This window comes from Epinephelus lanceolatus, chromosome 10 (assembly GCF_041903045.1).
Source record: "Epinephelus lanceolatus isolate andai-2023 chromosome 10, ASM4190304v1, whole genome shotgun sequence".
Taxonomy (NCBI): Eukaryota; Metazoa; Chordata; class Actinopteri; order Perciformes; family Serranidae; genus Epinephelus; species Epinephelus lanceolatus.
In genome coordinates, this window is record NC_135743.1 from 7,327,807 (window position 1) to 7,336,794 (window position 8,988).

Genomic DNA, 8,988 nt, shown 5'->3' on the forward strand with positions numbered 1-8,988 from the left:
CCCTTTGAAGTTACTGTACTCTGCCTTTGTATGACCTGAAGCACCTGTACAGGATTTTGCGATTACAGCAAATTTTACCAGCCCCTGTAATTTACTGCAAATTTGAAACAACTAAAAAATAAAATGGGCAAAATCTCATATCACTTGTACACCCCCTCCTCAGGGTGCTTTCACATCTGCCCTGTTTGGTTCGGTTCAATCAAACTCAAGTTCGTTTGGCCTCTAAGCGCGGTTCGTTTGAGCAGGTGTGAACACAGCAATCACACTCAGGTGTGCACCAAAACAACCAGACGGTGACCTTCTTGAAGAGGTGGTCTCAGTCCGGTTACAAACGAACTCTGGTGGAGTTTGTCTGTGGTGAGAACGTGTTCCGACCTGGCTAACATTTGTTAACAGCTTTAATGGCAGAGCCAAGCCGTTTCAGTGTCTGTGCAAGTTTGGTGTCAGATGTTAGCTGCTGCTGCTGTTGCTGTGTTAGTCCGTGCTAACCAGGAAGAAAGAGCAGGAGGAGAGCAGCTCATGGACATGGTCGTACATCAAACAGCAGCAGATTGTCGGCGATAAGCTGTCGCTGTTAGCCCCCAACCATCATAGAGTCTACTACAGTGGGAAAAACAGAATGCTAAGAATGGTTCCTAAGAAAAGGCTCCTAATCTGAGAGAGCATGGCAACTACTTTTGTAACTTTCACTTGGCCCAGCATTTACATTGCAAAAAACGCTTAAAAAAACATCACAACATGCATCGTAATTTTTACAAATGCTGCCAGGAAGTCAGGCATTTCAGGCAGCAACAATCCCAAAAACAGCCTGCAACAAATTTGCAGCAACTACAAATTTTAGCATCTTAGTATGAAAAAAAATTTTCATTTCTTATTTTGTTTCATAGATGTGTGTTTCAAAAATAGTAACAGAGATTTTTTTAAGCAACCTTGAGGTGTTATTTTCTTTAATATTCACCTCATAAGGTTTGACCTAAATTAGGATTTTCTGACATCATCATCTTTGTCACTGATTTTGCTGAAGTCATGGTCAAGTTATCAGTGATTTGTTTGTTGACAGTCCTCATTCTCACATTCACCATTAGCTGTAATGCGCTTTCTGCAGTTCCCTCTGCTCGAAAGAATCATAACTCTCCAGGGACCCACAGTAGAGCGCAGTAACTACATTCACTGCCTCAGACTTTGGTTGGATTTAGTCGTTGCTGAAATTTCTACACCCTACAGACAGAATCATCGTAGCGTCACACTAACGCTTTGAGGTAGACAACCGGCAATTCTTCAGAATTGCAGAGATATTTAAAATCACAATTATTTCTGTTGTCACGTTCAGACATAACTGGAACATTTAAAGATATTTACTTTAACACGGTGGTCCGTCCGACCAATCTGACATTTCTGCTGTGGTTATTTTATGTAGCGTGTTGCTTTCCTAGTGTCGAAAGCTAAATAATGTGCCGCTGTAGATGGAGCCGCAGCAAAATGTCAGCCACCTAAAAAGACCAACTGCAACTAAATGAGCAGGCAGCTCTTTTAAAAACAGAAAACACTGCTGATAAAGCGGCTGTGTGCTACCAGCCCAGCACCAAACAGCAGACAGACAAAGTTAGCTTCTAGCTGGTGAACATAATGGAGCATTCAGCAGCTAAAGAGGCAGATATTCCCCTTAGGAGCTGGTAGAAAGCAAAGGAGCGTGAATATTCAACTTCCATTCTCCAGGTGGCCAGAAACACGGCTCAAAAGGAATACTAACGTTTCTCTGTGTCTGCTGGAAGTGTAAATAAAGAGGAAGCTAACTTGTTTGCCATGTCAGCTCTTTGAGACCATGATCTGTTGGTGTTTACAGACTGTTGAGCTGCCCCCAAGTTGCCAAACACATCAATTAATGCAGGTTTAAGAGAGTGAAAAAAGGAAAAATCTGCACTTTTATGTTTTGAAAATCTAATATTAATGTCTGTTTTATTTCTGTAATTAAGAATATTACTGATTTAAAACAGTCTTTTGCATCTGGAAATATTAATATCTTAGATTTAGCTGTTTAGTCTAGTATTATTCCCTTTATTAAAACATCTGTCAGTCATTTTTGGGAGCGACTGCAGGTTCCAGTTTGATGTTTTGCCTTTTAGCACTACGAGCTAATCTTCTGCTAACTTTCAGATCGCTGGTTTTACTTTTAATACAGCTCAATCAAATAATTAAACAGAGAGAAGGCAGATTGTAGAGTTCTATAATTAAAATTTAGGAAATTAAACTCGAACCGATCTCAAATGTCTAATAACCTAAATCCCGCAGCAAATCTCTCTCTCAGAGTAATTTGCACAAGTGGGAAGAGGTTGGATTCATTTAACTCCTCTTTAAAGCCAACATTTCTTAAATTATGCTAATTTCAAAGCACCATTTTACCCGGCAACAAGAAAAACTAGCGGTTTCCTCGAAGAAATTTAACGAGCTCTGTGTGTGTGAATGAAACGAACAGCATTACAAGCCAGCAGTGTGTGGACGCCTAAGTTATCTTTGGGCCCAGATCTTCTCCCTCGGTTCAGTTGTCCTGGGCCGGAGCCATTCATGCCTGCCGTCTATCCCCTAGCTCGCCCACAATCCCTGATTAATGTGGTCTGGGCGGGAGCTGTCAGAAATGGCAGAGAGAATCATGGGATTTCTCCTTCAGAGTCCCAATGACACCCAGCAGCTGCAGGAGTAAACAGATGACTAACCACTGGCCTTTTGGCAGCCTGTGGAGATTCACACGGAGGGAGGGCTGCGAACGTTGCTTTGACATTTAGGTGGATTAGAAAGTTCTTGGGTTCTGCTCTCGTGGTGTCAGAGGTGGTTGGCATAGTAATTATTTGCGTCTTGGTTTTTCTTCCGCTTGACCCCCAACCAGCAGTGAAGACGTAGAGCTCCGTTTTTTTTTATCCCCACTCACAGACATTTGTTCAAATGAAATGTTTAAAAGTGTAAAACGTCCTCACGAGCCTCATTTATAAACAAATCACATTTTGTTTGCGCGGCTACGGAGGAAATAATCGGTATCTTACTTTAAAAAACAACAAGCAATTGTCATTTCAGATCATGTCCTGCTGCAGAATTCATTTCAAATCTGGGGCTGAAGCTGTCCTGGGGCACAGTTTTGTGTGAGGTATTGACATATTAAAGGCTCTATCAGACAATGGCTGGTGTTTTTTTTTTCTTTTTTTAAATCACAAATAAATTACTCTCCTCAAAACACTATTACTCCTCTGGAAATGAAAACTCACTCATTGTGAATGTCTCATATCAGGTAAAAACTGGAGAGAATTAATTAACCTTTGTCATTTTAATTGCTTTAGTGACAGCTGTCCTTTGGTGCCGGAGCTATCCTAATGCACATACTGTGGGCTTGTCAATTACTTTCGCAGTGAATAGATTAAAACGCCACAGAGGATAGAGTCATTTCATTAGTCAGACTTAATGCCCCCCAGACATAACCAGGTATGAACACTTCACCCCTAAATATGCAGGAAAATGAACAATACTATTAAGCCCATATGAATCGAATGAATTGTGGCAACATGAAATTAAGTTTACGCTCTATTTAATTCTGTCCCGCTGCTTATATAACATTTGGTGTACAGAATTTTTCTTTGGAAGGGTGTGATAATTAAGAATATTTTGAGGCTTTTAATAAAAGGTCTCACAGACTGAAATGCAGGGCACCTGTGTGGCGCAGCTAATTGCTCTAATGGATGTTAGAATCGTAACACTGTCAATTCTTACTACGCTGGATAATGGCTGACAGCAGCGACTGTCTAATTCTCCCATTCTGCTCTTTGCACATCTATGATCTAATGCTACTCAGCTCATCATGAATCTGGGAGAAATTAGGCCGCTTTCAAATATCTGTCAGCTGGATGTCTCAGCTGCTTCCAGTGCCAAGCGCACAAATCTCCACTCTTTACCACATTATACGAAGACAAGAGCCGTTTTCACATTTTATCAGGCTGCCTGCTAAAACCCTTCTTTAACAGACCATGAGGATTTTGACACCCGTGCATGTGCAGTATCAGGAACGCAGTTATCAAATTACAATGAATCTAACAGGAGAATAAGCTTAAATACTCTGATTGCTGATGTTACAGAATCCTGACGTTGCAAGAAATAATAAATAATGCAGTGCAAAACAGTCTGAGGAACAGGGTGTTGTTAAATCTGTGTTTGTACACACTTAAAGCCATCAGTGATTGGATCACTGTAGCACAGACACCATACTGGGTTAACTTTACTCAACACCTATTGGAAGAAAACCACTGTATCACCAATCAAACCCAAGACAATGGGCTGTTTTGACCCAGTGTTAGTGTTATTTTTTTATGTTGCTGTTGGGTTATCTGCCTACACTCAAACATATCGTAGAATGGTTTTATATATTAGAAGTCATATTCTACTCTAGTTCATTTTAAAGATTTTTTTTTAAATCTATATTTAACCTTTCTTTAACCAGGAAGTCCCATTGAGATTGAAAATCTCTTATTCAAGAGAGACCTGGCCGAGGTAGCAGCCAATCAAAACACATTTAAAATGCAACAAATACAACATATAATACAAAAAAAAAACAAAACAATTCAAACATAGTGGCCTCTCAAGAAAAACAACCATGTCTCTATCACCACATTCTTTATGATGCCCTGAAATTAGTCAATGGATGTAAGTGTTTCTAATTCTAGATCTTTTTGAAGAATAATATATTTGAGATAGTTTCAAGGTAAAACTAGAACTTGGCATGGGATTTTCACAGTACGATAACCATCTCAGAAAATATTGCAGTTCCACGCCATTACAGAATTTATATTATCATCAGTCAGAATGACGCTGAAAGGAATGTAAACTGAAGGGTTATTTATAGTTGAACAAATGTTTTATCACTATAATTTTTCAATATCGTAGATAAGCAAATGTACATGATATGATACCCGTCAACTTTTATATCACGCAGACCTTAAAACCAGTATATCACTGCAACCCTAAAACGTACTATATTTTAGTTTGGATAAATAACATAACAGCACAATAAAAACAAGCCTCAATTCACAATAGCTGCGACCTTTGTCAAATTTCAGCCTCGTGGGGCAGGGGTAGGCAACCTGTCGCTCCGGAGCCACTTGCGGGTCTTTAGCCCTTCTCCAGTGGCTCCAGGTGGCTTTGACACAAATTATATGGGAATACATAAGGGTTATTTTTTAACATAATAATTTTCACACATCGTTGTAGGACTAAAGTGATTCTTAAATTCTCCAATTGTAAAAAAATAAAATAAAAATGTGTAGCCTATGTACCGAATAAAAACTATACTAAAATGGGCATCATAAGTCTACCGTCTAGCACCTCCTAACATTTTGCTGAATCTCATCGCGGTGCTGAGTTTTGAGTCCCCTTAGCGAGGCTAGCTATAGATTCTAAACCCAAAGAAGGAAAAGTCTCAGAGGAAAATAGAGGATTTAATCTAATAATGCATGGACAAATTTGTTTGCTCTTAATGACAACGCAGCAAAGTTGAAGTACCAAATAATCATAAAACTGCAGAGTAGCTACTTTGTGGTAAAACATATTAATGAATGCTAAGTTGGACCTATTAGTGATGTTGATAGCTGTATTTAGACTTAACAGCCTGTTACGTTCATTAAAAGGTTTTAATACGTTTTACAGCTCCAGATAGGAGGGAATGGCTCTTTTGATAGTTAAGGTTGCCAAATTCTGTCCAACGGCAAAAACTGCAGCTGCCAAAGGATGGGAACATTTTGGAGAACCAACAAACTAACGACTGCACGAGCTATAAAGCTGCTGGTCACAGCTAAAAATAAGACTGACACTGGGTCAGAACAATCCATTGTGTTGGGTTTGATTGGTTTCTATCAGTGGATACACCTGGACCTTTATGCTCTGCCATTTCTCCTCTAATCATCACGCTGTAACCTGTGACAGGCTGTTATGATACCACAACTATCACACATTCACATATATGGAGTTTTTTGTTTGCTCTGCTGCCAGAGGAGCCGCTGAATGAGTTCCCTCTGAGTGATGAGTCGCTAAAAGAGTCTGAGAAGTCCAGGGCTGTTCATAAAACATTCAGGACGCCACAGTTTATTCCACACTACTGAAGCTGCTCCTCTTTTTGGAACCACCGCGAAGTCACGAATAATTTTGCTTTCAGTCATGCTTGTTGCCGTGGGTACACGGCATGACCTCAATATGTAAACAAGTCCAAATATCGCAAGTATCACAATATGAATTTTTCATATTATATTAAAAACTATACTGGTATTATCTTGAACTAGTTGATATGACACACCCCTAATTCTGTCCAATTAATCATGTTTGTTATTTACAGGGATGCAACTGGTGTAGGGTAAAAAAATGCTCTGGGTTGTTTGTATTTCTATAAACCACTCACAATCATCTTGGGCGACACTAAGACCAGGATGCAGCCACAGTGTTCTAGCAAAATGGTAGCATGCAGATGGCAGAGGGGGAGGAGAATGCTGGAAAATTGCACCATCTACATCAAGTGAGTCAGACTAGGCTGCAACTAACGACTATTTTCAGTATCAATAAATGTGTTCATCGTCATTTCAGTTAATCATTTACCCCTTTAGTCTACATCCAGATCTAAATGTGAAACATGAGAAAAGTTCAAATTGCTTGTTTAGTCTGACAAGATGTGCAAAAATACAGATATATTCTGTCTTTAATGGAATAAAACTGAAACAACAACAGAAAATTCTCACATTTGAGAAGTTAGAACCAGATAATATTTGGCATTTTTGCATATAAATGACTTTAAAAAAAAAATTAAAAATTCTGTCCACAATGAATTTTTTCCACAGCAGCCAAATCAAGTCAGTTTTATTTAAATAGTCCAGAAACACAACTTTCAGCTGGAGGGCTTTAAAATCTGTTCAGCATACAGACCCCTCTATCCTCAGACCCTCAATTCCAATATAAAAAAGATAAAGTACAGACGGACATGGACTATATGTCGTATTTACAAGCAAAGGTGTCAGGACTTTGTATTTAAACAGACTGCAGGCCGACTTCCTATCACACACACACATTAATAAGGACTGATCGACTTAGAGCTTTTATAGCTCAGTGCAATTTCATTATTGTGACATCTACGGCATGTTCTATGTCTTCATTCATCTGTTGTATGATGTGTATTGGTCGTGTTGACTACTGTTTGCAAACCAAACTGCCCCTCGGGGACATTAAAGACGATTCAGTCTGCTTCCTCAGATGTGAAAATTTACTAATTTTCTCTGTTATGTTGATGTAAACTGAATATCTTAATATTGTGGACTTTCACTATAACAAGAGATGTGATTATGTCACCAGGGACTATGGGAAATTATAAAGGGCATGTAATCGAATAATAATTGAAATCAAGAGATTAATTGTTAATAAAAATAATAATTAGTTCCAGCCCTTATATAAATTAGACTGTAGGAGGAGCTAGGGGCCATATGGCTTATTCTCTAGAGAGCAACTCGCAGGTTGAATTTCTCACTGGATTTGTACTTTGTTTCATTAAACTGATCATTTGAAAAGTTAATGTATGATTTTATTAGTTCTACAAGATATAAAGGCAGACATTTAGATGGAGTAGGTGTTTTGAGCAAGAAAGTTTCATGTTTCTATAAGAGGAGATGTTAAATTCCACAAATTAGCCTTCTCTTTACTCCTTACAGTTCTGCACAGTCATGGAAAAACTCACCCCAGCAGAACAGAAGTGTCCCTCCGTTGACTTCAGTATCTTAGCGCTAAGTTGCATTTATTAAACTCATTTCTCCTCATCAGGTTTCTTATCAGCTTTTTTTCTTGTTCTTTTAATGTGGGCGGGGGGTGGGGCAAATATGCAGTTTCCCAATTCTTGTGAGAGTTGGCTTTATCAAACCAGACACACAAGTATTGATGTCAAAGATGTGTTTGCTTTTCAAAATGACATGAGATATAAGAGGATTACATGGCTCATGAATGGCTCGTTTCTATCACCTTCTTTTTCTCTTCTCTTGCTATCAGAAATCCTCATCTCCATCCATAACAGGCTGCCACGCAACACAAAGGATGATGTTCTCGTGCCTGAATACCTCAGATTTAATTTCAGTTAAGAAAAAAAAAGTTAAATGTTGTCTGATCAGCTGAATATATCTGTGTGTATGTGTGTGTGAGGCGACGCTAACCCCGCGACAATTAAGCTCGTTCACAAGCAGCTGCACCTCAGAAGAAAAAAAGCAACTGGTAGGGAAGTCTATTTTTATGATACACAATGCTGTCAGTGTATATTTACTGAAACAACAGCAGGGAGAGGTGATGATTACCGAATATCACCTTGTCAGAGACATCACTGAAGTATTGTGCTAGGTGATACTATTTATACTAGACAAAAGACAGAATAAAGAGCAAACTGATTCTCCTCTCCATCATTTACATCTTCAAAAGTGCAGAGAAAAATCACCAAGGTATTAAATTTTACCACAGCACCTGGTTATGTATCAAAACACCAAGGCTTTGCAGTCAGTGTTAATTGTGAGTGCCCGTACGAAAAGCTGTCCACATGATGAGTGGGCCATTTTCCCATGTCACAGTCTAAATATATAGTACAGTTTTCCTTCGCCGTCCTGCCTTTAAAACAGGCCGGCAGGTAAAACAATCAGGGCCAGCTTGCACCGGAGCCGGGGCTTCGTTTGCCATTGATTTATATCTTAAACAACCTCTCCTGGTGCTTCCACTGCTAAAGGTGAGACGCGCAGCCAGTGTTTGTGACAGAGATGGACTAGGCGCGGTGGCAAGAGAGAGAGGGATGATGCGGTTTTAAAAAATGCATCACCATTAAATCAAAGAGTAACCTTGAACGAGTTCAGGCCGGTGCCAGCTCGGTGACACGCTCTGCCCTCAGCGCTCGGTGCCACGGAGCATGCCAAACAGCGGGGAGAGAGAGAGCTGCAACGCTCTGATACA